Consider the following 24,783-nt stretch of genomic DNA (forward strand, 5'->3'; position numbering starts at 1 on the left):
GCTCCAGCTAGTCACTCCAACATCCCCGCTGTTTTCCCAGCTCCAGCTAGTCGCTCTAACATCCCCGCTGTTTTCCCAGCTCCAGCTAGTCGCTCTAACATCCCCGCTGTTTTCCCAGCTCCAGCTAGTCGCTCCAACATCCCCGCTGTTTTCCCAGCTCCAGCTAGTCACCCAGAACATCCCCTCTGTTTTCCCAGCTCCAGCTAGTCGCTCCAACATCCCCGCTGTTTTTCCAGCTCCAGCTAGTCACTCCAACATCCCCGTTGTTTTCCCAGCTCCAGCTAGTCGCTTCCAACATCCCTGCTGTTTTCCCAGCTCCAGCTAGTCACTCCAACATCCCTGCTGTTTTCCCAGCTCCAGCTAGTCACTCCAACATCCCTGCTGTTTTCCCAGCTCCAGCTAGTCACTCCAACATCCCTGCTGTTTTCCCAGCTCCAGCTAGTCACTCCAACATCCCTGCTGTTTTCCCAGCTCCAGCTAGTCACTCCAACATCCCTGCTGTTTTCCCAGCTCCAGCTAGTCACTCCAACATCCCTGCTGTTTTCCCAGCTCCAGCTAGTCACTCCAACATCCCTGCTGTTTTCCCAGCTCCAGCTAGTCACTCCAACATCCCTGCTGTTTTCCCAGCTCCAGCTAGTCACTCCAACATCCCAGCTGTTTTCCCAGCTCCAGCTAGTCACTCCAACATCCCCGCTGTTTTCCTCGCTCCAGCTAGTCGCTCCAACATCCCTGCTGTATTCCCAGCTCCAGCTAGTCACTCCAACATCCCTGCTGTTTTCCCAGCTCCAGCTAGTCACTCCAACATCCCTGCTGTTTTCCCAGCTCCAGCTAGTCACTCCAACATCCCTGCTGTTTTCCCAGCTCCAGCTAGTCGCTCAGAACATTCCCGCTGTTTTCCCAGCTCCAGCTAGTCACTCCAACATCCCCGCTGTTTTCCCAGCTCCAGCTAGTCACTCCAACATCCCCGCTGTTTTTCTAGCTCCAGCTAGTCACTCCAACATCACCGCTGTTTTCCCAGCTCCAGCTAGTCGCTCAGAACATCCCTGCTGTTTTTCTAGCTCCAGCTAGTCGCTTCCAACATCCCTGCTGTTTTCCCAGCTCCAGCTAGTCGCTCAGAACATCCCCGCTGTTTTCCCAGCTCCACCTAGTCGCTCAGAACATCTCCGCTGTTTTCCCAGCTCCAGCTAGTCACTCCAACATCCCTGCTGTTTTCCCAGCTCCAGCTAGTCGCTCCCAACATCCCTGCTGTTTTCCCAGCTCCAGCTAGTCGCTGCCAACATCCCCGCTGTTTTCCCAGCTCCAGCTAGTCGCTCAGAACATCCCCGCTGTTTTCCCAGCTCCAGCTAGTCGCTTCCAACATCCCCGCTGTTTTCCCAGCTCCAGCTAGTCGCTCAGAACATCCCCGCTGTTTTCCCAGCTCCAGCTAGTCACTCCAACTTCCCCGCTGTTTTCCCAGCTCCAGCTAGTCGCTCCAGCATCCCCGCTGTTTTCCCAGCTCCAGCTAGTCACTCCAACATCCCCGTTGTTTTCCTCGCTCCAGCTAGTCGCTCCAACATCCCCGCTGTTTTCCCAGCTCCAGCTAGTCACTCCAACATCCCCGTTGTTTTCCTCGCTCCAGCTAGTCGCTCCAACATCCCCGCTGTTTTCCCAGCTCCAGCTAGTCACTCCAACATCCCCGCTGTTTTCCCAGCTCCAGCTAGTCACTCCAACATCCCCGCTGTTTTCCCAGCTCCAGCTAGTCGCTCCAACATCCCTGCTGTTTTCCCAGCTCCAGCTAGTCACTCCAACATCCCCGTTGTTTTCCCAGCTCCAGCTAGTCACTCCAACATCCCCGCTGTTTTCCCAGCTCCAGCTAGTCGCTCAGAACATCCCCGCTGTTTTCCCAGCTCCAGCTAGTCGCTCCCAACATCCCCGCTGTTTTCCTAGCTCCAGCTAGTCGCTCCCAACATCCCCGCTGTTTTCCCAGCTCCAGCTAGTCGCTCAGAACATCCCCGCTGTTTTCCCAGCTCCAGCTAGTCACTCCAACATCCCCGTTGTTTTCCCAGCTCCAGCTAGTCACTCCAACATCCCCGCTGTTTTCCCAGCTCCAGCTAGTCGCTCTAACATCCCCGCTGTTTTCCCAGCTCCAGCTAGTCGCTCCAACATCCCCGCTATTTTCCCAGCTCCAGCTAGTCACTCCAACATCCCCGTTGTTTTCCCAGCTCCAGCTAGTCGCTCCAACATCCCCGCTGTTTTCCCAGCTCCAGCTAGTCGCTCCAACATCCCCGCTGTTTTCCCAGCTCCAGCTAGTCGCTCCCAACATCCCCGCTGTTTTCCCAGCTCCAGCTAGTCACTCCAACATCCCCGCTGTTTTCCCAGCTCCAGCTAGTCGCTCTAACATCCCCGCTGTTTTCCCAGCTCCAGCTAGTCGCTCTAACATCCCCGCTGTTTTCCCAGCTCCAGCTAGTCGCTCCAACATCCCCGCTGTTTTCCCAGCTCCAGCTAGTCACCCAGAACATCCCCTCTGTTTTCCCAGCTCCAGCTAGTCGCTCCAACATCCCCGCTGTTTTTCCAGCTCCAGCTAGTCACTCCAACATCCCCGTTGTTTTCCCAGCTCCAGCTAGTCGCTTCCAACATCCCTGCTGTTTTCCCAGCTCCAGCTAGTCACTCCAACATCCCTGCTGTTTTCCCAGCTCCAGCTAGTCACTCCAACATCCCTGCTGTTTTCCCAGCTCCAGCTAGTCACTCCAACATCCCTGCTGTTTTCCCAGCTCCAGCTAGTCACTCCAACATCCCTGCTGTTTTCCCAGCTCCAGCTAGTCACTCCAACATCCCTGCTGTTTTCCCAGCTCCAGCTAGTCACTCCAACATCCCTGCTGTTTTCCCAGCTCCAGCTAGTCACTCCAACATCCCTGCTGTTTTCCCAGCTCCAGCTAGTCACTCCAACATCCCTGCTGTTTTCCCAGCTCCAGCTAGTCACTCCAACATCCCAGCTGTTTTCCCAGCTCCAGCTAGTCACTCCAACATCCCCGCTGTTTTCCTCGCTCCAGCTAGTCGCTCCAACATCCCTGCTGTATTCCCAGCTCCAGCTAGTCACTCCAACATCCCTGCTGTTTTCCCAGCTCCAGCTAGTCACTCCAACATCCCTGCTGTTTTCCCAGCTCCAGCTAGTCACTCCAACATCCCTGCTGTTTTCCCAGCTCCAGCTAGTCGCTCAGAACATTCCCGCTGTTTTCCCAGCTCCAGCTAGTCACTCCAACATCCCCGCTGTTTTCCCAGCTCCAGCTAGTCACTCCAACATCCCCGCTGTTTTTCTAGCTCCAGCTAGTCACTCCAACATCCCCGCTGTTTTCCCAGCTCCAGCTAGTCGCTCAGAACATCCCTGCTGTTTTTCTAGCTCCAGCTAGTCGCTTCCAACATCCCTGCTGTTTTCCCAGCTCCAGCTAGTCGCTCAGAACATCCCCGCTGTTTTCCCAGCTCCACCTAGTCGCTCAGAACATCTCCGCTGTTTTCCCAGCTCCAGCTAGTCACTCCAACATCCCTGCTGTTTTCCCAGCTCCAGCTAGTCGCTCCCAACATCCCTGCTGTTTTCCCAGCTCCAGCTAGTCGCTGCCAACATCCCCGCTGTTTTCCCAGCTCCAGCTAGTCGCTCAGAACATCCCCGCTGTTTTCCCAGCTCCAGCTAGTCGCTTCCAACATCCCCGCTGTTTTCCCAGCTCCAGCTAGTCGCTCAGAACATCCCCGCTGTTTTCCCAGCTCCAGCTAGTCACTCCAACTTCCCCGCTGTTTTCCCAGCTCCAGCTAGTCGCTCCAGCATCCCCGCTGTTTTCCCAGCTCCAGCTAGTCGCTCCAGCATCCCCGCTGTTTTCCCAGCTCCAGCTAGTCGCTCAGAACATCCCCGCTGTTTTCCCAGCTCCAGCTAGTCGCTCCAGCATCCCCGCTGTTTTCCCAGCTCCAGCTAGTCGCTCAGAACATCCCCGCTGTTTTTCCAGCTCCAGCTAGTCGCTCCCAACATCCCCGCTGTTTTCCCAGCTCCAGCTAGTCGCTCAGAACATCCCCGCTGTTTTCCCAGCTCCAGCTAGTCGCTCCCAACATCCCCGCTGTTTTCCCAGTTCCAGCTAGTCGCTCCAACATCCCTGCTGTTTTCCCAGCTCCAGCTCGTCACTCCAACATCCCCACTGTTTTCCCAGCTCCAGCTAGTCGCTCAAACATCCCCGCTGTTTTCCCAGCTCCAGCTAGTCGCTCCCAACATCCCCGCTGTTTTCCCAGCTCCAGCTAGTCGCTCAAACATCCCCGCTGTTTTCCCAGCTCCAGCTAGTCGCTCAGAACATCCCCGCTGTTTTCCCAGCTCCAGCTAGTCGCTCCAACATCCCCGCTGTTTTCCCAGCTCCAGCTAGTCGCTCAAACATCCCCGCTGTTTTCCCAGCTCCAGCTAGTCGCTCAAACATCCCCGCTGTTTTCCCAGCTCCAGCTAGTCGCTCCAGCATGCCCGCTGTTTTCCCAGCTCCAGCTAGTCGCTCCCAACATCCCCGCTGTTTTCCCAGCTCCAGCTAGTCGCTCCAGCATCCCCGCTGTTTTCCCAGCTCCTGCTAGTCGCTCCCAACATCCCCGCTGTTTTCCCAGCTCCAGCCAGTCGCTTCCAACATCCCCGCTGTTTTTCCAGCTCCAGCTAGTGGCTCCCAACATCCCCGCTGTTTTCCCAGCTCCAGCTAGTCACTCCAACATCCCCGCTGTTTTCCCAGCTCCAGCTAGTCGCTCCAGCATCCCCGCTGTTTTCCCAGCTCCAGCTAGTCGCTCAGAACATCCCCGCTGTTTTTCCAGCTCCAGCTAGTCGCTCAGAACATCCCCGCTGTTTTTCCAGCTCCAGCTAGTCGCTTCCAACATCCCCGCTGTTTTTCCAGCTCCAGCTAGTCGCTTCCAACATCCCCGCTGTTTTTCCAGCTCCAGCTAGTCGCTCAGAACATCCCTGCTGTTTTCCCAGCTCCAGCTAGTCGCTTCCAACATCCCCGCTGTTTTTCCAGCTCCAGCTAGTCGCTCAGAACATCCCCGCTGTTTTCCCAGCTCCAGCTAGTCGCTCAGAACATCCCCGCTGTTTTCCCAGTTCCAGCTAGTTGCTCCAACATCCCCGCTGTTTTTCCAGCTCCAGCTAGTCACTTCCAACATCCCCGCTGTTTTCCCAGTTCCAGCTAGTTGCTCCAACATCCCCGCTGTTTTCCTCGCTCCAGCTAGTCGCTCCAACATCCCTGCTGTATTCCCAGCTCCAGCTAGTCACTCCAACATCCCTGCTGTTTTCCCAGCTCCAGCTAGTCACTCCAACATCCCTGCTGTTTTCCCAGCTCCAGCTAGTCACTCCAACATCCCTGCTGTTTTCCCAGCTCCAGCTAGTCGCTCAGAACATTCCCGCTGTTTTCCCAGCTCCAGCTAGTCACTCCAACATCCCCGCTGTTTTCCCAGCTCCAGCTAGTCACTCCAACATCCCCGCTGTTTTTCTAGCTCCAGCTAGTCACTCCAACATCCCCGCTGTTTTCCCAGCTCCAGCTAGTCGCTCAGAACATCCCTGCTGTTTTTCTAGCTCCAGCTAGTCGCTTCCAACATCCCTGCTGTTTTCCCAGCTCCAGCTAGTCGCTCAGAACATCCCCGCTGTTTTCCCAGCTCCACCTAGTCGCTCAGAACATCTCCGCTGTTTTCCCAGCTCCAGCTAGTCACTCCAACATCCCTGCTGTTTTCCCAGCTCCAGCTAGTCGCTCCCAACATCCCTGCTGTTTTCCCAGCTCCAGCTAGTCGCTGCCAACATCCCCGCTGTTTTCCCAGCTCCAGCTAGTCGCTCAGAACATCCCCGCTGTTTTCCCAGCTCCAGCTAGTCGCTTCCAACATCCCCGCTGTTTTCCCAGCTCCAGCTAGTCGCTCAGAACATCCCCGCTGTTTTCCCAGCTCCAGCTAGTCACTCCAACTTCCCCGCTGTTTTCCCAGCTCCAGCTAGTCGCTCCAGCATCCCCGCTGTTTTCCCAGCTCCAGCTAGTCACTCCAACATCCCCGTTGTTTTCCTCGCTCCAGCTAGTCGCTCCAACATCCCCGCTGTTTTCCCAGCTCCAGCTAGTCACTCCAACATCCCCGTTGTTTTCCTCGCTCCAGCTAGTCGCTCCAACATCCCCGCTGTTTTCCCAGCTCCAGCTAGTCACTCCAACATCCCCGCTGTTTTCCCAGCTCCAGCTAGTCACTCCAACATCCCCGCTGTTTTCCCAGCTCCAGCTAGTCGCTCCAACATCCCTGCTGTTTTCCCAGCTCCAGCTAGTCACTCCAACATCCCCGTTGTTTTCCCAGCTCCAGCTAGTCACTCCAACATCCCCGCTGTTTTCCCAGCTCCAGCTAGTCGCTCAGAACATCCCCGCTGTTTTCCCAGCTCCAGCTAGTCGCTCCCAACATCCCCGCTGTTTTCCTAGCTCCAGCTAGTCGCTCCCAACATCCCCGCTGTTTTCCCAGCTCCAGCTAGTCGCTCAGAACATCCCCGCTGTTTTCCCAGCTCCAGCTAGTCACTCCAACATCCCCGTTGTTTTCCCAGCTCCAGCTAGTCACTCCAACATCCCCGCTGTTTTCCCAGCTCCAGCTAGTCGCTCTAACATCCCCGCTGTTTTCCCAGCTCCAGCTAGTCGCTCCAACATCCCCGCTATTTTCCCAGCTCCAGCTAGTCACTCCAACATCCCCGTTGTTTTCCCAGCTCCAGCTAGTCGCTCCAACATCCCCGCTGTTTTCCCAGCTCCAGCTAGTCGCTCCAACATCCCCGCTGTTTTCCCAGCTCCAGCTAGTCGCTCCCAACATCCCCGCTGTTTTCCCAGCTCCAGCTAGTCACTCCAACATCCCCGCTGTTTTCCCAGCTCCAGCTAGTCGCTCTAACATCCCCGCTGTTTTCCCAGCTCCAGCTAGTCGCTCTAACATCCCCGCTGTTTTCCCAGCTCCAGCTAGTCGCTCCAACATCCCCGCTGTTTTCCCAGCTCCAGCTAGTCACCCAGAACATCCCCTCTGTTTTCCCAGCTCCAGCTAGTCGCTCCAACATCCCCGCTGTTTTTCCAGCTCCAGCTAGTCACTCCAACATCCCCGTTGTTTTCCCAGCTCCAGCTAGTCGCTTCCAACATCCCTGCTGTTTTCCCAGCTCCAGCTAGTCACTCCAACATCCCTGCTGTTTTCCCAGCTCCAGCTAGTCACTCCAACATCCCTGCTGTTTTCCCAGCTCCAGCTAGTCACTCCAACATCCCTGCTGTTTTCCCAGCTCCAGCTAGTCACTCCAACATCCCTGCTGTTTTCCCAGCTCCAGCTAGTCACTCCAACATCCCTGCTGTTTTCCCAGCTCCAGCTAGTCACTCCAACATCCCTGCTGTTTTCCCAGCTCCAGCTAGTCACTCCAACATCCCTGCTGTTTTCCCAGCTCCAGCTAGTCACTCCAACATCCCTGCTGTTTTCCCAGCTCCAGCTAGTCACTCCAACATCCCAGCTGTTTTCCCAGCTCCAGCTAGTCACTCCAACATCCCCGCTGTTTTCCTCGCTCCAGCTAGTCGCTCCAACATCCCTGCTGTATTCCCAGCTCCAGCTAGTCACTCCAACATCCCTGCTGTTTTCCCAGCTCCAGCTAGTCACTCCAACATCCCTGCTGTTTTCCCAGCTCCAGCTAGTCACTCCAACATCCCTGCTGTTTTCCCAGCTCCAGCTAGTCGCTCAGAACATCCCCGCTGTTTTCCCAGCTCCAGCTAGTCACTCCAACATCCCCGCTGTTTTCCCAGCTCCAGCTAGTCACTCCAACATCCCCGCTGTTTTTCTAGCTCCAGCTAGTCACTCCAACATCCCCGCTGTTTTCCCAGCTCCAGCTAGTCGCTCAGAACATCCCTGCTGTTTTTCTAGCTCCAGCTAGTCGCTTCCAACATCCCTGCTGTTTTCCCAGCTCCAGCTAGTCGCTCAGAACATCCCCGCTGTTTTCCCAGCTCCACCTAGTCGCTCAGAACATCTCCGCTGTTTTCCCAGCTCCAGCTAGTCACTCCAACATCCCTGCTGTTTTCCCAGCTCCAGCTAGTCGCTCCCAACATCCCTGCTGTTTTCCCAGCTCCAGCTAGTCGCTGCCAACATCCCCGCTGTTTTCCCAGCTCCAGCTAGTCGCTCAGAACATCCCCGCTGTTTTCCCAGCTCCAGCTAGTCGCTTCCAACATCCCCGCTGTTTTCCCAGCTCCAGCTAGTCGCTCAGAACATCCCCGCTGTTTTCCCAGCTCCAGCTAGTCACTCCAACTTCCCCGCTGTTTTCCCAGCTCCAGCTAGTCGCTCCAGCATCCCCGCTGTTTTCCCAGCTCCAGCTAGTCGCTCCAGCATCCCCGCTGTTTTCCCAGCTCCAGCTAGTCGCTCAGAACATCCCCGCTGTTTTCCCAGCTCCAGCTAGTCGCTCCAGCATCCCCGCTGTTTTCCCAGCTCCAGCTAGTCGCTCAGAACATCCCCGCTGTTTTTCCAGCTCCAGCTAGTCGCTCCCAACATCCCCGCTGTTTTCCCAGCTCCAGCTAGTCGCTCAGAACATCCCCGCTGTTTTCCCAGCTCCAGCTAGTCGCTCCCAACATCCCCGCTGTTTTCCCAGTTCCAGCTAGTCGCTCCAACATCCCTGCTGTTTTCCCAGCTCCAGCTCGTCACTCCAACATCCCCACTGTTTTCCCAGCTCCAGCTAGTCGCTCAAACATCCCCGCTGTTTTCCCAGCTCCAGCTAGTCGCTCCCAACATCCCCGCTGTTTTCCCAGCTCCAGCTAGTCGCTCAAACATCCCCGCTGTTTTCCCAGCTCCAGCTAGTCGCTCAGAACATCCCCGCTGTTTTCCCAGCTCCAGCTAGTCGCTCCAACATCCCCGCTGTTTTCCCAGCTCCAGCTAGTCGCTCAAACATCCCCGCTGTTTTCCCAGCTCCAGCTAGTCGCTCAAACATCCCCGCTGTTTTCCCAGCTCCAGCTAGTCGCTCCAGCATGCCCGCTGTTTTCCCAGCTCCAGCTAGTCGCTCCCAACATCCCCGCTGTTTTCCCAGCTCCAGCTAGTCGCTCCAGCATCCCCGCTGTTTTCCCAGCTCCTGCTAGTCGCTCCCAACATCCCCGCTGTTTTCCCAGCTCCAGCCAGTCGCTTCCAACATCCCCGCTGTTTTTCCAGCTCCAGCTAGTGGCTCCCAACATCCCCGCTGTTTTCCCAGCTCCAGCTAGTCACTCCAACATCCCCGCTGTTTTCCCAGCTCCAGCTAGTCGCTCCAGCATCCCCGCTGTTTTCCCAGCTCCAGCTAGTCGCTCAGAACATCCCCGCTGTTTTTCCAGCTCCAGCTAGTCGCTCAGAACATCCCCGCTGTTTTTCCAGCTCCAGCTAGTCGCTTCCAACATCCCCGCTGTTTTTCCAGCTCCAGCTAGTCGCTTCCAACATCCCCGCTGTTTTTCCAGCTCCAGCTAGTCGCTCAGAACATCCCTGCTGTTTTCCCAGCTCCAGCTAGTCGCTTCCAACATCCCCGCTGTTTTTCCAGCTCCAGCTAGTCGCTCAGAACATCCCCGCTGTTTTCCCAGCTCCAGCTAGTCGCTCAGAACATCCCCGCTGTTTTCCCAGTTCCAGCTAGTTGCTCCAACATCCCCGCTGTTTTCCTAGCTCCAGCTAGTCGCTCCCAACATCCCCGCTGTTTTCCCAGCTCCAGCTAGTCGCTCCAGCATCCCCGCTGTTTTCCCAGCTCCAGCTAGTCACTCCAACATCCCTGCTGTTTTCCCAGCTCCAGCTAGTCGCTCCCAACATCCCCGCTGTTTTCCCAGCTCCAGCTAGTCACTCCAACATCCCTGCTGTTTTCCCAGCTCCAGCTAGTCGCTCCCAACATCCCTGCTGTTTTCCCAGCTCCAGCTAGTCGCTCCCAACATCCCCGCTGTTTTCCCAGCTCCAGCTAGTCACTCCAACATCCCTGCTGTTTTCCCAGCTCCAGCTAGTCGCTCCAACATCCCCGCTGTTTTCCCAGCTCCAGCTAGTCGCTCCCAACATCCCCGCTGTTTTCCCAGCTCCAGCTAGTCGCTCCCAACATCCCCGCTGTTTTCCCAGCTCCAGCTAGTCACTCCAACATCCCTGCTGTTTTCCCAGCTCCAGCTAGTCGCTCCAACATCCCCGTTGTTTTCCCAGCTCCAGCTAGTCGCTCCCAACATCCCCGCTGTTTTCCCAGCTCCAGCTAGTCGCTCCAACATCCCCGTTGTTTTCCCAGCTCCAGCTAGTCGCTCCCAACATCCCCGCTGTTTTCCCAGCTCCAGCTAGTCGCTCCCAACATCCCCGCTGTTTTCCCAGCTCCAGCTAGTCGCTCCAACATCCCCGTTGTATTCCCAGCTCCAGCTAGTCGCTCCAACATCCCCGCTGTTTTCCCAGCTCCAGCTAGTCGCTCCAACATCCCCGCTGTTTTCCCAGCTCCAGCTAGTCGCTCCAACATCCCCGTTGTATTCCCAGCTCCAGCTAGTCGCTCCAACATCCCCGCTGTTTTCCCAGCTCCAGCTAGTCGCTCCAACATCCCCGTTGTATTCCCAGCTCCAGCTAGTCGCTCCAACATCCCTGCTGTTTTCCCAGCTCCAGCTAGTCGCCCAGAACATCCCCGCTGTTTTCCCAGCTCCAGCTAGTCGCCCAGAACATCCCCGTTGTTTTCCCAGCTCCAGCTAGTCGCTCCCAACATCTCCGCTGTTTTCCCAGCTCCAGCTAGTCACTCCAACATCCCCGCTGTTTTCCCAGCTCCAGCTAGTCGCTCCCAACATCCCCGCTGTTTTCCCAGCTCCAGCTAGTCACTCCAACATCCCCGCTGTTTTCCCAGCTCCAGCTAGTCACTCCAACATCCCCGCTGTTTTCCCAGCTCCAGCTAGTCGCTCCCAACATCCCCGCTGTTTTCCCAGCTCCAGCTAGTCGCTCCAACATCCCCGTTGTATTCCCAGCTCCAGCTAGTCGCTCCAACATCCCTGCTGTTTTCCCAGCTCCAGCTAGTCGCCCAGAACATCCCCGCTGTTTTCCCAGCTCCAGCTAGTCGCTCCCAACATCCCCGCTGTTTTCCCAGCTCCAGCTAGTCGCTCCCAACATCCCCGCTGTTTTCCCAGCTCCAGCTAGTCGCTCCCAACATCCCTGCTGTTTTCCCAGCTCCAGCTAGTCGCTCCCAACATCCCCGCTGTCTTCCCAGCTCCAGCTCGTCACTCCAACATCCCCGCTGTTTTCCTCGCTCCAGCTAGTCGCTCCCAACATCCCCGCTGTTTTCCCAGCTCCAGCTAGTCGCTCCCAACATCCCCGCTGTCTTCCCAGCTCCAGCTCGTCACTCCAACATCCCCGCTGTTTTCCTCGCTCCAGCTAGTCGCTCCCAACATCCCCGCTGTTTTCCCAGCTCCAGCTAGTCGCTCCCAGCATCCCCGCTGTTTTCCCAGCTCCAGCTAGTCGCTCCAACATCCAACATGTGACAAAAAAACCTTCCCAAGCAAAGAAAGAACAGGGTTCTCAGTGCACCTTTCAGTACTACAGCACGAGCAAGGTATCAATGCAATCTTGGCGTTAAAACACCAGCAGGCGTTGGGGTGGAGAGGTGATCAGCGCCTTTAGTATAACTGCACCTTAACAATTACAGCATGGGCTTCGTACGCTCAGAACACCAGCACCCATAACCCCTCCCCCACTCTGTCCTGGAACCCATAACCCCTCCCCTGCCCTCTACTACAGCCCGTAACCCCCCCTCACCCTGTACTACAACCCGTAGCCCCCCTCACCCTGTACTACAGCCCGTAACCCCCCCTCACCCTGTACTACAGCCCGCAGCCCCCCTCACCCTGTACTACAGCCCGTAGCCCCCCTCACCCTGTACTACAGCCCGCAGCCCCCCTCACCCTGTACTACAGCCTGTTGCCCCCCCTCACCCTGTACTACAGCGTGTAGCCCCCCCTCACCCTGTACTACAGCCCGCAGCCCCCCTCACCCTGTACTACAGCCCGTAGCCCCCCTCACCCTGTACTACAGCCCGCAGCCCCCCTCACCCTGTACTACAGCCTGTTGCCCCCCCTCACCCTGTACTACAGCCTGTAGCCCCCCTCATCCTGTACTACAGCCTGTAGCCCCCCCTCACCCTGTACTACAGCCTGTAGCCCCCCTCACCCTGTACTACAGCCCGCAGTCCCCCTCACCCTGTACTACAGCCCGTAGCCCCCCTCATCCTGTACGACAGCCCGTAGCCCCCCTCACCCTGTACTACAGCCCATAACCCCCCTCACCCTGTACCACAGCCCGTAGCCCCCCTCACCCTGTACTACAGCCCGTAGCCCCCCTCATCCTGTACGACAGCCCGTAGCCCCCCTCACCCTGTACTACAGCCCATAACCCCCCTCACCCTGTACCACAGCCCGTAGCCCCCCTCACCCTGTACTACAGCCCGTAGCCCCCCTCATCCTGTACTACAGCCCGTAGCCCCCCTCATGCTGTACTACAGCCCGTAGCCCCCCTCACCCTGTACTACAGCCTGTAGCCCCCCTCATCCTGTACTACAGCCCGTAGCCCCCCTCACCCTGTACTACAGCCTGTAGCCCCCCTCTCCCTGTACTACTGCCCGTAGCCCCCCTCACCTTGTACTACAGCCTGTAGCCCCCCTCATCCTGTACTACAGCCTGTAGCCCCCCTCACCCTGTACTACAGCCCGTAGCCCCCCTCTCCCTGTACTACAGCCCGTAGCCCCCCTCACCCTGTACTACAGCCCGTAGCCCCCCTCACCCTGTACTACAGCCCGTAGCCCCCCTCACCCTGTACTACAGCCCGTAGCCCCCCTCACCCTGTACTACAGCCCGTAGCCCCCCTCACCCTGTACTACAGCCCGTAGCCCCCCTCTCCCTGTACTACAGCCTGTAGCCCCCCTCACCCTGTACTACAGCCTGTAGCTGCTTCCCCGCTCTATTTCAGTTAAGGCATTAAACTGAGGCGTGTCTGCTCTGTCCAATGGCCCTATTTCAAAGAAGGACATGGGAGTTCTCCCCTGCTGTATTTCCTACATTACAACAGTGACTGCACATTTCAAAACTACTTCATTGGCTGTGAAGCACTTTGAGACGTCCAGTGGTCATGAAACGCAAGTTTTGTTTCGGCCTGAAGTTGGGTTATAAACCATAAACATTTCGAAATGGATATCTCCAATCTATGAGCCTCTCTTTACCGAACACACCATCTGTTTGTATTAAGCGCCTACATCATTCTTAGAGATGAGCTGGGACAGGCACAGGTTGCTTTACACATCTAACAGATCAAATTGATGGTAGGGCTAGATAGCAGGAAGAGAGAGACTTTACAGAGAATAAGTACACTTAGTCCAGTGAGCTTTACAACCCATTTTGTTATACTGCATACACGTCATGTCTTTCATTCATAGCTGCTTATTACTGTACTGAGAGCAGTCACTCATTAACAAAGCTCCGTAGCTGCTGACTCCTACTTCAAGTTCTGCACACGTCTCACGCTACAGAGTTAAGTGGTGGGCCTCTAAACAGGCAGCTGGTTGTCGAGGTTCAGCACAGTTCAGCCATGGCCTTACGTTGACTTGAAGCTGTCATCACTCCCTTATTCCTCAGCGATGAATCCAGAGACAGAACCACCTTCTTCAGCTTTGTTCTGTTGGTCAACTTCAAAATATGAGTACAAAAGCAAGACCGAACAGTGTGTAGTACAATCACTGCACGTGCCAGAGTGGCCAAGAAGTGAACCCAAGTCCAGAGTTCCTCCTCACACAGCTAGTTTCCAAGCTGAGCCAGGCTATAAAGCACTGTGCCAAGTGGAACCAAACTGCTTTCAGCAAATTGCAGGCAAACTAAACAGAAACATGATTTCTCACTACCCTTTCAGGGAGTGTGACAACACTGCTGTTATTCACTGGGAGTGCTGCTTCTTCAGGGTCCTGGAGCTAGCTTTCACTGTCGATGGGATACTACAACACAGTTACCGGAAACTAGTGCAAAGATATCGAAGAGTATTAATCGATTGCAGTTGCCATACTATATTGACAGGGGACTGCATCTTCAAAGTCACCACTTGCATTCCTTGACTATGACTCACTCAGCAATGTGCTTTCCACTTATAAAGCCGGCTTATTCAATCTTTTCCTTCCCTACCCAAAGTTCAGATAACACGTATGGCTGTCAACCAAGCAGCATGTTATGTTAAAAGCTGGTTCTAATCATTTTTTTTATTTTTTTTTTAGAGATACAGCACTGAAACAGGCCCTTCGGCCCACCGAGTCTGTGCCGAACATCAACCACCCATTTATACTAATCCTACATTAATCCCATATTCCTACCACATCCTCACCTGTCCCTATATTCCCCTACCACCTACCTATACTAGGGGCAATTTATAATGGCCAATTTACCTACCAACCTGCAAGTCTTTGGCATGTGGGAGGAAACCGGAGCACCCGGAGAAAACCCACGCAGACACAGGGAGAACTTGCAAACTCCACACAAGCAGTACCCAGAATCGAACCCGGGTCACTGGAGCTGTGAGGCTGCAGTGCTAACCACTGCGCCACCCCGGATGATGGAGATCTGTAAACTACTGGATTCAAATTTATACATCTACAGGATTTATATGTTTGGGGGGAGGGAGCAGGTGGTCAGGATAGACATTGTAAAAATATGAAAAGTATTAAAGTAAAAAGAGGAAATTGAGAGAGAGAGATGAGGAAAGCTGGGGGTCTGTGAAAGACAGCAGTGGCCAATATAAAGTGTTTTAATTAGCACACAGAAAGCGGAAGGATAGTTAAGAAGACAGATAAATTTGGTTGTGCAGCCTCCGAACAACATGAATGTTGGAGATACTTATCAACTGTTGGACCTCAGTGAAACTGCACAAAAGGCCGGACTGTGGCTAAAGGAAAGACAGACTTGCATCTCTATAGCACCTTTCATGATCACTAGTCTCAAAGTGCTTTGCAGTCAATGAAGTACTTCTGAAGTGTTGTCACTGTTGTAATGTAGGAAATGCAGTGGCCAATTTGTGCACAGCAAGATTCCACAATGTGCTAATGACCAAATAATCTGTTTTTGTGGTTGATTGAGGGATAAATATTGGCCAGAACACCGGGGAGAACTCCCTACTTTACTTCGAAATAGTGCCCTGGGACTTTTACATCAGGATTGTCCAACACATGGCCCGTGGGCCAGAATCCGGCCCGCCAAAGGTTTCCACCCGGCCCGCGGATGTATTTCAGACATGAGAAATTTCCCATTTGCTTCATTTTGCAGACGGCCTTTATAAAAAAATCGCACTGTCAGCTTCACGGCTGACAGGTGCAGGAACAGCAATTTCTGAACTTGGGACAGATTTGGCGGTTTCCAACGGGTTCCGACAGTTTTTGAAAAAGCCTGCCGGAAAACCCCGAAGTTCAGAAGCCACTGTTGGCGCACCTGTCAGGTGTGAAACGAACAGCGCCATTGAAAAAAGACTGACACCACAATGCTGCTGTGCTGAGCACTCCCACTCTGCAACAGTCAGACAGAGAGAGAGACAGGGAGAGAGAGACAGAGAGAGAGAGACAGGGAGAGAGAGACAGGGAGAGAGAGACAGAGAGAGAGAGACAGGGAGAGAGAGAGACAGGGAGAGAGAGAGAGAGAGAGAGAGACAGGGAGAGAGAGACAGGGAGAGAGAGACAGGGAGAGAGAGAGACAGGGAGAGAGAGAGAGACGGAGAGAGAGAGAGAGAGACAGACAGAGACAGAGAGAGAGAGACATAGAGAGAGAGAGACAGAGAGAGAGAGACAGGGAGAGAGAGACAGGGAGAAAGAGACAGAGAGAGAGAGACATCGAGAGAGAGAGAGACAGAGAGAGAGAGAGAGACAGGGAGAGAGAGAGCAAGAGAGACAGAGAGACAGGGAGAGAGAGAGAAACAGAGAGAGAGAGAGAGAGAGAGACAGGGAGAGAGAGAGAGACAGAGAGTTTCAGTTATACAGCACTGAAACAGGCCCTTCGGCCCACCGAGTCTGTGCCGACCATCAACCACCCATTTATACTAATCCTACACTAATCCCATATTCCTACCACATCCCCACCTGTCCCTATATTTCCCTACCACCTACCTATACTAGGGGCAATTTATAATGGCCAATTTACTTACCAACCTGCAAGTCTTTTGGCTTGTGGGAGGAAACCGGAGCACCCAGAGGAAACTCACGCAGACACAGGGAGAATTTGCAAACTCCACACAGGCAGTACCCAGAATTGAACCCGGGTCGCTGGAGCTGTGAGAGAGAGAGGCAGAGAGAGAGAGAGACAGAGAGAGAGAGAGAGAGAGAGAGAGAGAGAGACAGAGAGTGAGAGAGAGACAGAGACAGAGACAGAGAGAGAGAGAGAGACAGAGAGGGAGGGAGAGGGGCAGAGAAAGAGAGAGGGGCAGAGATAGACAGAGAGGGATAGAGAAAGAGAGGGGCAGAGAGAGGGGGGCAGAGCGAGAGAGAGGGGCACAGCGAGAGGAAATGGGGGGCAGAGAGGGGGAGAGAGGGAGAGGGAGAGAGGGAGAGAGGGGGAGAGAGAGAGAGGGCGACAGAGAGAGAGGGCGACAGAGAGAGAGGGCGACAGAGAGAGAGGGCAACAGAGAGGGGCAGAGAGAGAGAGGGGAGACAGAGAGAGAGAGGGAGAAAGAGACAGCGAGGGGGACAGAGAGAGAGCGAGGGGGACAGAGAGAGAGCGATGGGGACAGAGAGAGAGAGGGGAGAACGGGGACAGAGAGAGGGGGGATAGAGAGAGAGAAAGAGAGAGAGAGAGAGAGGGAACTCAGAGGGAGGAGAGAGGGAACACAGAGAGGGGGAACACGGAGGGCGGGGGGAGACAGAGAAAGACAGAGCGAACAGAGAGAGAGAGATGGAGAGAGAGGGGGGAAAAGCGAGAGAGCAAGAGTGGGGGAACGAGTGAGGGGGGACAGAGGGAAATAGAAAGGAGACAGAGAGAGAGGGGGAGGGAAGAACTGAGAGAGAGAGGGGGACAGAAAGAGCAAGATGAACAAAGAGAAAGGAAAACAGAGAGAGAGGGTGAGAGAGAGGGGACAGAGAGAGGGAATGGAGAGAGAGAGAGGAGAAACAGAGTGAGCAATAGGAGACAGACTAAGCGAAAGGGGGCAGAGTGAACAAGAGAGACGAAGAGAAAAAAAGAGGACAGAGAGAGAGGAGGAACGACACGGGGGGGGGGGGCGCAGAGAGGGGGGCACACAGAGAGAGTGGGGACACAGAGGGGGGGGGACACGGGGAGGGGAGGACACGGGGAGAGTGGGGACACGGGGAGGGGGGGGGACACGGGGAGGGGGGGGACACGGAGGGGGGGGGACACGGAGAGGGGGGGGACACGGAGAGGGGGGGACACAGAGAGGGGGGGACACAGAGAGGGGGGGGACACAGAAGGGGGAGGAAACAGAAGGGGGGGGACACAGAAGGGGGGGACACAGAAGGGGGGGACACAGATAGGGGGGGACACAGAGAGCGGGGGACACAGAGAGCGGGGGAAACACGGGGCGGAACACAGCGGGGGGAACGCAGAGGGGGGGACGCAGAGGGGGGGACACAGAGAGTGCGCACAGAGGGTGGGGCGCACAGAGTGGGGGACACAGAGGGTGGGACACAGAGGGGGGGGACACAGAGAGGGGAGTTCAGAGTATGAGAGACAGAGAGACAGAGAGACAGAGAGAGGGGGAGACAGAGAGGGTGAGAAAGTGATCAAGATCACTCCTGACGTATACACAACTATCTGGAATACTCCGCATCGCTACAAGAAGTGTGGGGCAGACAATGACTACTCGTGCAAGCAAAAGATTCCACTAAATCATTGTCCAAAACAGTGACAAGAAAGTAAGCCAATAAATTAATCTTCCCGTTAAAGCTTTTTCACAAAAGTGCACATTTGTTGTTGTTTTAATTAATATTAAGATACATTTTTTAATGGCTTTATCTTTCTGAAACAGTCTCAGTGGCCCCCTATGTAAGACAAAAATTGTAATGTAACCCTCCCCCCCCACGCAAAAAGTTTGGACAGCCTTGTTTTACATCAACCTGAGGGGGTAGGCAAGGTTTAATGTCTCATCCAAAAGACAGTACCTCTGACAATGCAGCACTCCCTCAATACTGACTGGAGCGTCAGCCGATTGTTGTTCTCAAGTCCTGAGTGGGATTCAAACCCACACCTTTGAGTCAGTGGCGAGAGTGCTACCCACTGAGTCACAGCTGACATCCTAATGTTACAACCTTGTTCATGGAAGGGTTAAGGATGAGCAGGGATATTGTAGAGCAGTTACTCTCACCTCACTTGTTGATAAAATTTCTGAGATCCCCTCCCTTCCCCAACATCAAACTTTACAACAACCTGTGGCGATTCAAAAATACAGGCTCATTCTTCCAAATATTCATCCATTGAACATAATGCATTAAGAATTAAGGGCAGCTCAACTACAACAGAGAGAATGGTGGAGAAACTTACCAAGTTTCTCACCTCAGTTGTTCTAGAGGGGCACTTGAGGAAGATGTGGAACAGCCAGTGCCGAACAGAAAGATATAAAAGGAAACTACATTAAAATATCACTGAGACTAAATATCACAAATTCCTCAGGACTAGATGGTGTGCACTCAAAAATACTGAAGGAGATTCGGGGGAAGAAAGCACAGATACAAAATAAAAATTCTACTCAAACAGGAATTGTGCAAAAAGACTAATTTTTACAACCCTGTTCAAGAAAGGGGAGAAAGGGCAAACAAGCAGATTATTGGACCTGTTACTTTTAGCTTACTTAAGAATAAAAACAGAATGCAGCCCAACATCTGTGAGCTGTCAACCACCACGTAGTGTTTGTTAACAAACAAAAAGGGTATTTGGTCAAATAGAAAGTTGGATGGTGCCAGGGAAATAAATTGTGCAATAGTAAATAACAGCACTTTAATGTGTTTCTACATGTAAGGTTAAAAATTGGTCTTGGACAGTTGCACAAAATAAGGGATATCACATTGACCATTATATACTCAGTTCTACTGATGGCAAAAGAACTGAATATTGGGGGGATATAAAACAGGCAGCCAATGTCATACCACTCGAGGGGGGGGGGGGGGGGGGGGGGTGCTGTAAAACAGGCGGCCAATGTCTATCACTCAGTGCAGGGGACTGTAAAACAGGCGGCCAATGTCTATCACTCAGTGCAGAGGACTGTAAAACAGGCGGCCAATGTCTATCACTCAGTGCAGGGGACTGTAAAACAGGCAGCCAATGTCTATCACTCAGTGCAGGGGACTGTAAAACAGGCAGCCAATGTCTATCACTCAGTGGAGGGGCTGTAAAACAGGCGGCCAATGTCTATCACTCAGTGGAGGGGCTGTAAAACAGGCGGCCAATGTCTATCACTCGGTGGAGGGGCTGTAAAACAGGCGGCCAATGTCTATCACTCAGTGCAGGGGACTGTAAAACAGGCAGCCAATGTCTATCACTCAGTGGAGGGGCTGTAAAACAGGCGGCCAATGTCTATCACTCGGTGGAGGGGCTGTAAAACAGGCGGCCAATGTCTATCACTCAGTGCAGGGGACTGTAAAACAGGCGGCCAATGTCTATCACTCAGTGCAGGGGACTGTAAAACAGGCGGCCAATGTCTATCACTCAGTGCAGGGGATTGTAAAACAGGCGGCCAATGTCTATCACTCGGTGGAGGGGCTGTAAAACAGGCGGCCAATGTCTATCACTCAGTGCAGGGGACTGTAAAACAGGCGGCCAATGTCTATCACTCAGTGCAGGGGACTGTAAAACAGGCGGCCAATGTCTATCACTCAGTGGAGGGGCTGTAAAACAGGCGGCCAATGTCTATCACTCAGTGCAGGGGACTGTAAAACAGGCGGCCAATGTCTATCACTCAGTGCAGGGGACTGTAAAACAGGCGGCCAATGTCTATCACTCAGTGCAGAGGACTGTAAAACAGGCGGCCAATGTCTATCACTCAGTGCAGGGGACTGTAAAACAGGCAGCCAATGTCTATCACTCAGTGGAGGGGCTGTAAAACAGGCGGCCAATGTCTATCACTCGGTGGAGGGGCTGTAAAACAGGCGGCCAATGTCTATCACTCAGTGCAGGGGACTGTAAAACAGGCGGCCAATGTCTATCACTCAGTGCAGGGGACTGTAAAACAGGCGGCCAATGTCTATCACTCAGTGGAGGGGCTGTAAAACAGGCGGCCAATGTCTATCACTCAGTGCAGGGGACTGTAAAACAGGCGGCCAATGTCTATCACAGTGGAGGGGCTGTAAAACAGGCGGCCAATGTCTATCACTCAGTGGAGGGGCTGTAAAACAGGCGGCCAATGTCTATCACTCGGTGGAGGGGCTGTAAAACAGGCGGCCAATGTCTATCACTCGGTGCAGGGGACTGTATAACAGGCGGCCAATGTCTATCACTCGGTGGAGGGGACTGTAAAACAGGCAGCCAATGTCTATCACTCAGTGGAGGGGACTGTAAAACAGGCGGCCAATGTCTATCACTCGGTGGAGGGGCTGTAAAACAGGCGGCCAATGTCTATCACTCGGTGCAGGGGACTGTATAACACGCGGCCAATGTCTATCACTCGGTGGAGGGGACTGTAAAACAGGCAGCCAATGTCTATCACTCAGTGGGGGGCTGTAAAACAGCCGGCCAATGTCTATCACTCGGTGCAGGGGACTGTATAACAGGCGGCCAATGTCTACCATTCAGTGCAGAGGACTGTAAAACAGGCGGCCAATGTCTATCACTCAGTGGAGGGGATTGTAAAACAGGCGGCCAATGTCTATCACTCTGTGGAGGGGACTGTAAAACAGGCGGCCAATGTCTATCACTCAGTGCAGGGGATTGTAAAACAGGCGGCCAATGTCTATCACTCAGTGGAGGGGACTGTAAAACAGGCGGCCAATGTCTATCACTCAGTGCAGGGGATTGTAAAACAGGCGGCCAATGTCTATCACTCAGTGCAGGGGATTGTAAAACAGGCGGCCAATGTCTATCACTCAGTGCAGGGGATTGTAAAACAGGCGGCCAATGTCTATCACTCAGTGCAGGGGACTGTAAAACAGGCGGCCAATGTCTATCACTCAGTGCAGGGGACTGTAAAACAGGCGGCCAATGTCTATCACTCAGTGCAGGGGACTGCAAAACAGGCGGCCAATGTCTATCACTCAGTGCAGGGGACTGTAAAACAGGCGGCCAATGTCTATCACTCAGTGCAGGGGACTGTAAAACAGGCGGCCAATGTCTATCACTCAGTGCAGAGGACTGTAAAACAGGCGGCCAATGTCTATCACTCAGTGCAGGGGACTGTAAAACAGGCAGCCAATGTCTATCACTCAGTGCAGGGGACTGTAAAACAGGCAGCCAATGTCTATCACTCAGTGGAGGGGCTGTAAAACAGGCGGCCAATGTCTATCACTCAGTGGAGGGGCTGTAAAACTGGCGGCCAATGTCTATCACTCGGTGGAGGGGCTGTAAAACAGGCGGCCAATGTCTATCACTCAGTGCAGGGGACTGTAAAACAGGCGGCCAATGTCTATCACTCAGTGCAGGGGACTGTAAAACAGGCGGCCAATGTCTATCACTCAGTGCAGGGGATTGTAAAACAGGCGGCCAATGTCTATCACTCGGTGGAGGGGCTGTAAAACAGGCGGCCAATGTCTATCACTCAGTGCAGGGGACTGTAAAACAGGCGGCCAATGTCTATCACTCAGTGCAGGGGACTGTAAAACAGGCGGCCAATGTCTATCACTCAGTGGAGGGGCTGTAAAACAGGCGGCCAATGTCTATCACTCAGTGCAGGGGACTGTAAAACAGGCGGCCAATGTCTATCACTCAGTGCAGGGGACTGTAAAACAGGCGGCCAATGTCTATCACTCAGTGCAGAGGACTGTAAAACAGGCGGCCAATGTCTATCACTCAGTGCAGGGGACTGTAAAACAGGCAGCCAATGTCTATCACTCAGTGGAGGGGCTGTAAAACAGGCGGCCAATGTCTATCACTCGGTGGAGGGGCTGTAAAACAGGCGGCCAATGTCTATCACTCAGTGCAGGGGACTGTAAAACAGGCGGCCAATGTCTATCACTCAGTGCAGGGGACTGTAAAACAGGCGGCCAATGTCTATCACTCAGTGGAGGGGCTGTAAAACAGGCGGCCAATGTCTATCACTCAGTGCAGGGGACTGTAAAACAGGCGGCCAATGTCTATCACTCAGTGGAGGGGCTGTAAAACAGGCGGCCAATGTCTATCACTCAGTGGAGGGGCTGTAAAACAGGCGGCCAATGTCTATCACTCGGTGGAGGGGCTGTAAAACAGGCGGCCAATGTCTATCACTCGGTGCAGGGGACTGTATAACAGGCGGCCAATGTCTATCACTCGGTGGAGGGGACTGTAAAACAGGCAGCCAATGTCTATCACTCAGTGGAGGGGACTGTAAAACAGGCGGCCAATGTCTATCACTCGGTGGAGGGGCTGTAAAACAGGCGGCCAATGTCTATCACTCGGTGCAGGGGACTGTATAACAGGCGGCCAATGTCTATCACTCGGTGGAGGGGACTGTAAAACAGGCAGCCAATGTCTATCACTCAGTGGGGGGCTGTAAAACAGCCGGCCAATGTCTATCACTCGGTGCAGGGGACTGTATAACAGGCGGCCAATGTCTACCATTCAGTGCAGAGGACTGTAAAACAGGCGGCCAATGTCTATCACTCAGTGGAGGGGATTGTAAAACAGGCGGCCAATGTCTATCACTCTGTGGAGGGGACTGTAAAACAGGCGGCCAATGTCTATCACTCAGTGCAGGGGACTGTAAAACAGGCGGCCAATGTCTATCACTCAGTGCAGGGGACTGTAAAACAGGCGGCCAATGTCTATCACTCAGTGGAGGGGACTGTAAAACAGGCGGCCAATGTCTATCACTCAGTGCAGGGGACTGTAAAACAGGCGGCCAATGTCTATCACTCAGTGGAGGGGACTGTAAAACAGGCGGCCAATGTCTATCACTCAGTGCAGGGGATTGTAAAACAGGCGGCCAATGTCTATCACTCAGTGGAGGGGACTGTAAAACAGGCGGCCAATGTCTATCACTCAGTGCAGGGGATTGTAAAACAGGCGGCCAATGTCTATCACTCAGTGGAGGGGACTGTAAAACAGGCGGCCAATGTCTATCACTCAGTGCAGGGGATTGTAAAACAGGCGGCCAATGTCTATCACTCAGTGCAGGGGACTGTAAAACAGGCGGCCAATGTCTATCACTCAGTGGAGGGGACTGTAAAACAGGCGGCCAATGTCTATCACTCAGTGCAGGGGATTGTAAAACAGGCGGCCAATGTCTATCACTCAGTGGAGGGGACTGTAAAACAGGCGGCCAATGTCTATCACTCAGTGCAGGGGATTGTAAAACAGGCGGCCAATGTCTATCACTCAGTGGAGGGGACTGTAAAACAGGCGGCCAATGTCTATCACTCAGTGCAGGGGATTGTAAAACAGGCGGCCAATGTCTATCACTCAGTGGAGGGGACTGTAAAACAGGCGGCCAATGTCTATCACTCAGTGCAGGGGATTGTAAAACAGGCGGCCAATGTCTATCACTCAGTGCAGGGGATTGTAAAACAGGCGGCCAATGTCTATCACTCAGTGCAGGGGATTGTAAAACAGGCGGCCAATGTCTATCACTCAGTGCAGGGGACTGTAAAACAGGCGGCCAATGTCTATCACTCAGTGGAGGGGACTGTAAAACAGGCGGCCAATGTCTATCACTCAGTGGAGGGGACTGTAAAACAGGCGGCCAATGTCTACCACTCAGTGGAGGGGACTGTAAAACAGGCGGCCAATGTCTATCACTCAGTGGAGGGGACTGTAAAACAGGCGGCCAATGTCTACCACTCAGTGGAGGGGACTGTAAAACAGGCGGCCAATGTCTATCACTCAGTGGAGGGGACTGTAAAACAGGCGGCCAATGTCTATCACTCAGTGCAGGGGACTGTAAAACAGGCGGCCAATGTCTATCACTCAGTGCAGGGGACTGTAAAACAGGCGGCCAATGTCTATCACTCAGTGCAGGGGACTGTAAAACAGGCGGCCAATGTCTATCACTCAGTGCAGGGGACTGTAAAACAGGCGGCCAATGTCTATCACTCAGTGCAGGGGACTGTAAAACAGGCGGCCAATGTCTATCACTCAGTGCAGGGGACTGTAAAACAGGCGGCCAATGTCTATCACTCAGTGCAGAGGACTGTAAAACAGGCGGCCAATGTCTATCACTCAGTGGAGGGGACTGTAAAACAGGCGGCCAATGTCATACCATACCGCTTATTTTTGCTAATTTTGCCGAAGACTCAATTCCAACCCACAGAATGTTCTCCAACCCATCGCCCCAAAGCATTGCAAGTAAGTCAACTAAAACCTACTTCATCATTCAAAGTATTCGTGAACATACAGGAATTCTTCATTTCACAAAAATACACCAAGTGTGCAATGTAAGATCAAACAAGCCTGTTCAGGATGGAATAAGAGCTACCTCTGGGACATTTTTAACCATCAGCCAGTTTCCCAATTCCCTGTTGTCCTTGTGAAAGTGTAAGTGATGTAAATTAAATGGAGGCCATTGTGCGGTAACTGGGTGTGAGAGTCAATGCAGGGTAATTCCAGGACAATCTCAATGCTGTTACGTGACAGTGCACAGGAAGTTCGTGCACAATACTGGAACTGGAGGGGTCCAGGAGCTGAACATGTTTAGTTCTAAGATTGTTGTACTCTCACTGCAGCAATGCAGCAAAGAGGGAAGGAAAGCATCAGCACGGCT

General features: G+C 53.8%; 1 protein-coding gene across 4 annotated transcripts in view; it reads right to left on the bottom strand.

The window, feature by feature from the left end:
- LOC137379296 (coiled-coil domain-containing protein 102A-like) overlaps nucleotides 1–24,783 on the bottom strand; it is a 647,611-nt gene that overhangs the window by 474,190 nt on the left and 148,638 nt on the right. Inside the window, exon 1 of one of the 4 annotated variants that reach the window (XM_068050032.1) lies at nucleotides 13,529–13,685. The exons of the other annotated variants lie outside the window; for them this stretch is intronic. The gene's annotated coding sequence lies outside the window, so the exon portion shown is untranslated. Of the gene's footprint in view, nucleotides 1–13,528; nucleotides 13,686–24,783 lie in introns of those variants that run through there. 4 annotated transcript variants of the gene reach the window in all.

The sequence above is a fragment of the Heterodontus francisci genome, chromosome 17, assembly GCF_036365525.1.
Source record: "Heterodontus francisci isolate sHetFra1 chromosome 17, sHetFra1.hap1, whole genome shotgun sequence".
Classification (NCBI taxonomy): domain Eukaryota; kingdom Metazoa; phylum Chordata; class Chondrichthyes; order Heterodontiformes; family Heterodontidae; genus Heterodontus; species Heterodontus francisci.